The sequence below is a fragment of the Mus pahari genome, chromosome 5 (genome assembly GCF_900095145.1).
Source record: "Mus pahari chromosome 5, PAHARI_EIJ_v1.1, whole genome shotgun sequence".
NCBI classification, from domain to species: Eukaryota; Metazoa; Chordata; class Mammalia; order Rodentia; family Muridae; genus Mus; species Mus pahari.
Window position 1 is genome coordinate 87,745,639 of NC_034594.1, and position 7,567 is coordinate 87,753,205.

At 36.3% G+C, this 7,567-nt stretch overlaps 1 non-coding gene across 1 annotated transcript; it reads left to right on the forward strand.

Moving 5' to 3' along the window:
- The first annotated feature begins 660 nt into the window (after positions 1–660).
- Positions 661–787, forward strand: LOC115064157. Its single transcript, XR_003844008.1, has one exon. It is a non-coding gene; the product is annotated as a small nucleolar RNA SNORA17 (small nucleolar RNA).
- Positions 788–7,567: the final 6,780 nt, after the last annotated feature.

Sequence of the window (7,567 nt, forward strand, 5' to 3'; positions counted from 1 at the left end):
AGAAAGATCACTGAAATGATTTCTAATGATATTCTTCTATACTTACAGATCAGAGAGTAATATAATCATTATCAAAGAGCTGTCATCCAGCAACTGATAGGAGAAGATTTAGAGACACACCGTCAAACTTTAGAAAGAGCTCAGGAATTCTTGTGGAAGAAGGGAAGGAAGAATTGTAGGAGCCAGAGGGTTTAAGGATAGCACAACAACATGGCTCAGAGAGTCAACTAACCTAGGCTCATAAGGACTCAGCGAATCTTAACAGACAATCAAGGACCCTGTATGGGTCTGACATAAGTCTTTCATATGTTATTGGTGTGTAGCTAGATGCTCTTTTGGAATGCAAAACTTTGAGTGGTGAGCTGTTTCTGACTCATTGCCTGATTTGGGGAAACTTTTTCCTCTTACTGGATTTGCTTGTCAAACATTGATATGAGGGTATACTCATAGTCTAATTATCCATTTTAATGCCATGCTTGGACAATCTCTCTAGGAGTCCTGACAATTCATTTATGAAAGTGGTTGAATAGATCTAGGGCAGAGGGCAGATGTGTGCTTCAGGGGAAGTGGGAAGGAAAGCAGGGCGGTACAACCGCAGTTAGGATGTAACATATGAGATAAGGATAAACACACAAACAAATAAGAAATCAAAAGAAAGATTCTGCACCTGTAAGCAGCAGGCATGCCTGCTGTGCTACATGTGTGCTAGTAGGTGGCAACAAAAAGAAAGGCTAAGTCTAGAGTCAGTGTTTTAACCTGTGAACATCTGAATGGTTAGCTGTCCAATATTTCCTCTTATTGAGTCTGGGACCAGGGTCCTTGGATAGGGAGGTAGCCTAAAAGGACTACCAGTACTACCCCATATAGACTTCAGTGGCTCCCAAGACTGGGAGTGTCTTAGCATTTTATTGCTGTGGACAGACAACATGAACATGGCAATTCTTATAAGGACACTTGGGCTGGCTTACAGGATCAGAGGTTCAGACCATTATCATCAAGGTGGGAATATGGCAGCAAATAGGTAGGCATGGTTAAGGAGGAGCTGAAAGTTCTATGTCTTCATTTGAAGGCTGCTAGCAGAATATTGGCTTGCAGGCAGCAAGTAGAAGGGTCTTATACACCACACCCACAGTGACACACCTATTCCAACAAGGCTATACCTACTCCAACAGTACCGAAACTTCTAATAGTTCCAGTCCCTGGGCCAAGCATATACAGTCCATCACAGGGAGCAAGCCAAATACCAAAAGAACATTGCCCAGGATTGAAGGCCCTGAGCAGTGTTGAGAATGAGACAGACGACACTCTACTGAGGCCACTCTGGCAGGCTGGGCAAGGAGTAAGCCTTAGATAATTATCATACTGGCACCATAAGGTTTGGGCAGGAGACTAACCAGAATCATCCACTAGTCAAGCACTTGACCAGGGTGGAGTCCTGCTCTATGCTGCCACCAGGAACCATGTTTGAGTCTATGTCCTACAGCAGCAGGGTTCTGTTACCATTCAAGCCCAGGCTTACGTCCATGATCTGGGCTGCCACCCAGGGACATGCTGATGGCTGAGGACTGTGTAAAACTTGTCTCACTCTTCACCTGGGAATCATGGGAGATCTGAACCATGGAGCATGACAGTATGAGACCAGACCTCACCCCTAGCCAGCTGTAATACATGGAAGAGCAGGCCCTATACACATCTTGGGAGTTGTAGTTGACCTGGCTCTCAATAATATGAGCATAGGAGATCTGGACCTACTATTCCTCTTAAGTGTGATGGCCTGGTTAAGGTGAAATACTCTCTTGCCCCTCATTCCTCACCATATCTGGCAGGTGGGAGACATGTCCCTAAAGTCATGCAAATAGAACTGCCCCTGTGCTTCCCCAGCTGAAGCACTTGAGAGAGCAGACCCTGAACCTCAACTGGACAACACAGGAGATCTGGTCCTAGATATGGAGTTGGTAGGTGAGATGATTCCAAGGGAGTGGATGTGGGAGAAACAGCCCTACCTCGTATCTGGTGAGCATTGAAGTCTCTGGGGGAATCTGCAATCCTCCTCTCACTCATGCATCACTATCTAGGGAAGGCAGGAAAACTAGTCTCCCAGTCATGAGAGTTGGAGAAATGGCCATTTCCTTCACTATCTACAACACTCAGGAGAGTGGACCCCACTTCACTTGGGCAGCATGGTAGAGTTGGTATAGATAGCAGGGGTTGTTGTGAGCTGGCTCCAAGGGTAAGAGAGCATGAGACCTGTTGGGCTGAGCAGTTCAGATACCTCCCAGGCCTATATCCAGGACTTTGAATTGGTCCAACACAATATCAATGTTGACTGGATTACATAAAGGAGCTAGTACTAAAGATCTAAAACTACAAGATCTCCATGACACAGAGTACAGGATATCCAAGAGAAGCCCCAGTGAGGTTCTAGGCTTGATAGAGTAGCACCAGAAACCAGATGTCTTTTTCTAAACTAATGAGTCATTATAATGAATCCATGTAAGCAAATATGTGTGGACAAGTGGGTATACTGTGGGACACACTGTGTCCCACTATAGCTTTCACAATGAGATTATTTTTTCCTCTGTTGTGGATAAGGTTCCAAGTGTGGAGGGCAGGTTGGAGGGGAAGGAGAGTTGAGTGGGACTGGGGTGCATTATGTGAAATCCAGAAAGAATAATTAAACAGTTAAGAAAATAACACATCAGTAAAATAGTTTTTAAAAAATAAAAATGCTTGTAGCTTTCCCTATTTATGTGTGCTCTCTGAAAATGATGGAATTTAAGACAAATAATCACCTTTTCTCCCTGTATTTTTTATCGTTAGGATATTTTTTATCACAGCTATGGAAATAAAATCAAGGCAGAAATATTGCTGAAATTGTTGTAAATGATGTGTGTGTGTGTGTGTGTGTGTGTGTGTGTGTGTGTCACAGCTAACTATTTCCATAGAGTGTCACTTCTCTTTTGACTTTAATGAATGTCTTTGATCTCCACTAGCTCTCTTTTTATATAATTGTATCTTCTAAGGTAACTTTTTTTTTTTAAAGAAAGTACTCTAATGCAAAGTGTTTTAAACGTATTTAATAACTCTTTTTTGATCATTACTATTGAAAATCCCTAACTATATTCTGCCTTCCTTTTACTTCTCTAAGTTCCTTCTCTCATGTGCTACTCAACCTCCTTCCTTTTTCTTTTAGAAAAAATAAAGGCCTCCAAGAAAATTCAACCAAACATAACAAAACAATAATGGATTTTCTTAACCTATTGGATCATTAAAGAACCTCAAGGGCCCTAGAAACTTTGCCATGTGCTTTAACACACATGATCCATTATATTTGCTGTTTCTGGACCGATAAGCTGTCTGTTGGGCTAAAATAATCATCTAGGCATCCTTTATTCTCACTACTTCAAATTATAATGCCGTACTTAAGCCAAGAATATGCAATCTTTCTTTGGAATCATGATAACTAATGGCAAATATTTTATAGAACCACCATCCTACCCAAGATACCATACAGTTTGTAGTCAGTTATAGACATAGGTTCTAGCTCTATATCCTCCACTAGGCAGATATATGTGTCTGCTATCAATTTTCTCAGATCATTTTCAATCTTCTGCCAACTGTTCAGGAGAAGACAACTCCTGGATTGCTACCCTCAGTAGTTGGGTACAGGGTATTGAGGCAATGCTTGAGAACAACAAGTGGTAGAGAAGCAATTGTTAGGAATATATTCCAGGGTGGCAAGGATGTTGAAAACAGTAGATTATGAACACTCTCTCTTGTGTGATTTGTTATGTGAAATTATTCCTGGCAAGATGAGAAAAAAAAATGTCTACTCACTCAAAGAAGAAACTAGCAATAAATCAAAGTACATATACTACTAAAGTTGAACTTGGTGAGCCAATGAATTTCTTTATGATTATTCATGAGAATATTGGGTGAAGAGTTACTTACATAAATAGCTCAAAGGCAACTGCATTGCCAAAGCTTTTCCCAAAATTGTTTACACCTCACACAATCTTCAAACTTTGAAAAATTTACAGCAAATCTCAATTTCAACTGCCAATTTGTTCAGTTCCAAATCTCCCAGAACCTGGGCCTCTGGACATGCCTATAATGAATAATCTTAATTAGTCTAACAGAAGTACAAATATTTATGCAAAATGAATGACATTATTTTCTGGACTATGATTCTGTTTATCAAAGTGAGAACACAAGGTCAGTATTGGCATTACTCAATCTCTGCTTCTTAATTATGTCAGCAGCCATTGCAATCATCTTCTGCCTCAACATTTGCACTATGATGGGCTGTACCCTGCTACTATGCACTAACATATATTCTTTTACTCTTAAGTTTATTTGGTCAGGGAATTTTATCTTAGTAATAAATAAGAAAGTAAAACTAGCATATGCTCATGAAGCTGGTGCTAATTCTGATATTAGTACTCAAGAATAGAACATCAAAGAAATAGGGGATAAAATGCTTTGAAAAGGATAGGTATACACAATTTTACTGAAAAATTGCAACATTTGAAGACAAGGTGTATAAATAAGAAATCACCCAATTGATCCAATAGTTTGACATAATCTGAGTGAAACTTTTTATACAACCAAAAGTCACTGGAAACTGTACAATGTCTACTTTGTCTGGTTCAAGGAAATCAGAAAAGGCCTGATAGAAATTTTATTATTTACCTTGAGGCAGTGTAAATCTATTCTCACATTCTATTAAGAAATTAGTCACATGATTTCTGATCCCTGTTAAAGAAATAGAGCCTATGTCTGGCTAAAATTCTATTACTTAAGATAAATGGAAATACATACTTTATGAGGTTCTCATATCATTATCCACATAAGGATATGACAGTTTTCTTTGTCATTTAATCAGTGTTTGGTTTATATATTTTCAAGCAGTTGTGTAATAGACACATGCATTTTGATTGGTATTGGCCTAGTGAAATTGATATGATGTCATTTACATTCTAAACTTTCCAAAAACTATATGAATCATTAAAATACAATCACAGAAACCTGAATTTGACTTATTAGATTTGAACTAAAGTTGAATGATTTATGCTGCCCCACATTACAAAATACATTTCAAAATTCCCTGAAAAACAATCTGTTTATACTTTAGTTCAATTAAAAATAAAGTAAAAAGTTACTTCAAGAAAATCTTTTAAGCTATTTGTTTTATTTATTTATTAATCTATTTTGCTGTTTTATGTGTATGTATCTGCATCAGAGAATACCTATGTGCACTACATTCATGCAAGTAACCACAGTAGCCATAAGAGTATTTTCAATTCCATTAGACAACTGTAACCTACTTAACATGAGTTCTTGGAATAAAACTAGGTCTTCTACAAAAAGGTCAAGCCTTCATTTTAAATATTTTTATTATTTATGTAATGTATATGTGTACAATGTAGCTGTCTTCAGACACACCAGAAGAGGGATACCATTACAGATGGTTGTGAGCTAACATATGGTAATTGGAACTCAGGACCTCTGGTAGAGCATTCAGGGCTCTTAACCACTTACCCAACTATTCAGCCATGGAACAAGACTTCTTAACTATTAAATAATCAGTCTAGTCTGAATATGTAATTTTATTTTTATGTCCCTGCTAATATAAAACTACATTTTATAATACTGTCTAGAAAATATATATGGAAAGCATATTTATAATAACAGTCTGAAATAATTGTATTAAGTAAACATATGGCTTGAGAAAGACTTTATACTGTAAGCGAAAAGATTATAAATTATATTTACATCTTTAAATCAGAGGGACCTTATGATCCACTTGTTCTCTGAGCATATATTCATGTTTTATTGTGCTTAGATGGAAACTGTTTAACCATTTTAGAAATAAGCTTACAGTTCTGAAAATAACATACATTTATTTTAAAATAATTCTGATTAATGTATAGCTTACAAATATTTCACTAGTTTTAAAAGATGATCTTAAATTGAATAATTATTCTCTATTCATAGTTTTAATGATTACCTCCTGTGATGAAATTTGTGGATAGTGACAAAAGTACTAATTTGTCAGAAGAAATTAGTAGTGGTCCTTAATTGCCTATATGTTCATCCTATCTCAAATTTCTTTATTAATTAGAAAATATTATAGAAATTATATTTTAAAAGTTCAAGCTGTTCAACTGTGAGAGAAGAAATTTGTTCTCTTATTCACAATAAATAATGAAATTCCTTTCAAAGATGAACAAATATCATAGGATTTATCTTTATATTTCATACATCTAAACAATGATTAATGTTATATTTCCTCTATATCCTGAAGGTGTATTTAAAATTCAAATTTCTTTGAATTAAAATAACATATTATTTCAATGTTTAATTTAAACTTGTCTAAATAATTTTCTAATAATTTGAATTTTAAAACATTTTTTACACATTTTCTCATTACTTTAGTGATAACTCAATTTTTATTTACTTCAGATTTATATGGTAGATCATGGCAACATAATTGAGAAAATGTTAAAACTTATTGCTTTAGTCTATGGTCACCACTATAACAAGTTTTCAGTTACTGTGTTAGGTAATTGTTATTGCTAATTAGGCATAAGTTAAATATTTACTAAATAAAACAAACAAAAATATATCAAAGCATGTCAAACTTCTCTCAGGCCAAGAGTATTGCAGGTAATAAAAAAGACTAATAAACAGGTTACTATAGGCTTTTCTACAAGAATATTCTCAAATCATCTATAATTAATTTATAAATAGAAAACATAAAAAGAAAATATAGTAGAGTTGGCCCTGATAGGTAGCATTACAGGTAAGTCATCCATGGAAGCATGAGAGGAAAATAGCTGGTCCAGTCACTCACCTGCATCACATGGGAGCGCAGACCCTGCCCTTCACCTGGGCAACACAATAGAGATGACCCTGCTCACCTGGACATGAGAGCAGGAGACTGGCTCTGCTCCCAAAGGCTCAGAGATAATCCTAAATAAAATAATATATGACATAATGTTTATTTTCTCGTAAATTGTTGCAGTAATTTTTTGGTTGTTATTATATAGCCATAGTGCTCCATCTGGGTTCAGTCCAAACAGCCATTTCAATGTTAATGCTCCTACATCAAAGATTACTTCTCTGAAAATAATAAATAATGTATGTTATCGGATAGAATTTTGTTAAACCTGGACCAAATGTAGCATTTTAACATAGTGATTTTCATTTGATGGAACTGGAAAGTTTTCCTTATAAAATTTTGGTATTATGAGGAGTGTGGTCAATGTGTCTATTACACACTCCATTCTGCATATAGTCATTAAGTGTGTGTTTTTTCACATACAACTCAGAATATCTGATTCTCTTTGGCTGAGCCTCCATAAAGCCCAACCCCCACTTCAAAGAAAGAGTAGTAGCATCCAGAAGCTAGCCTTGGGTAACTTCACCTCAGTACAAGTGCTGCAGTTTCAAACATAACTTGGACAGCGAACAGGAAAGAAGAAGAAGAAGAAGAAGAAGAAGAAGAAGAAGAAGAAGAAGAAGAAGAAGAAGAAGAAGAAGAAGAAGAAGAAGAAGAAGAAGA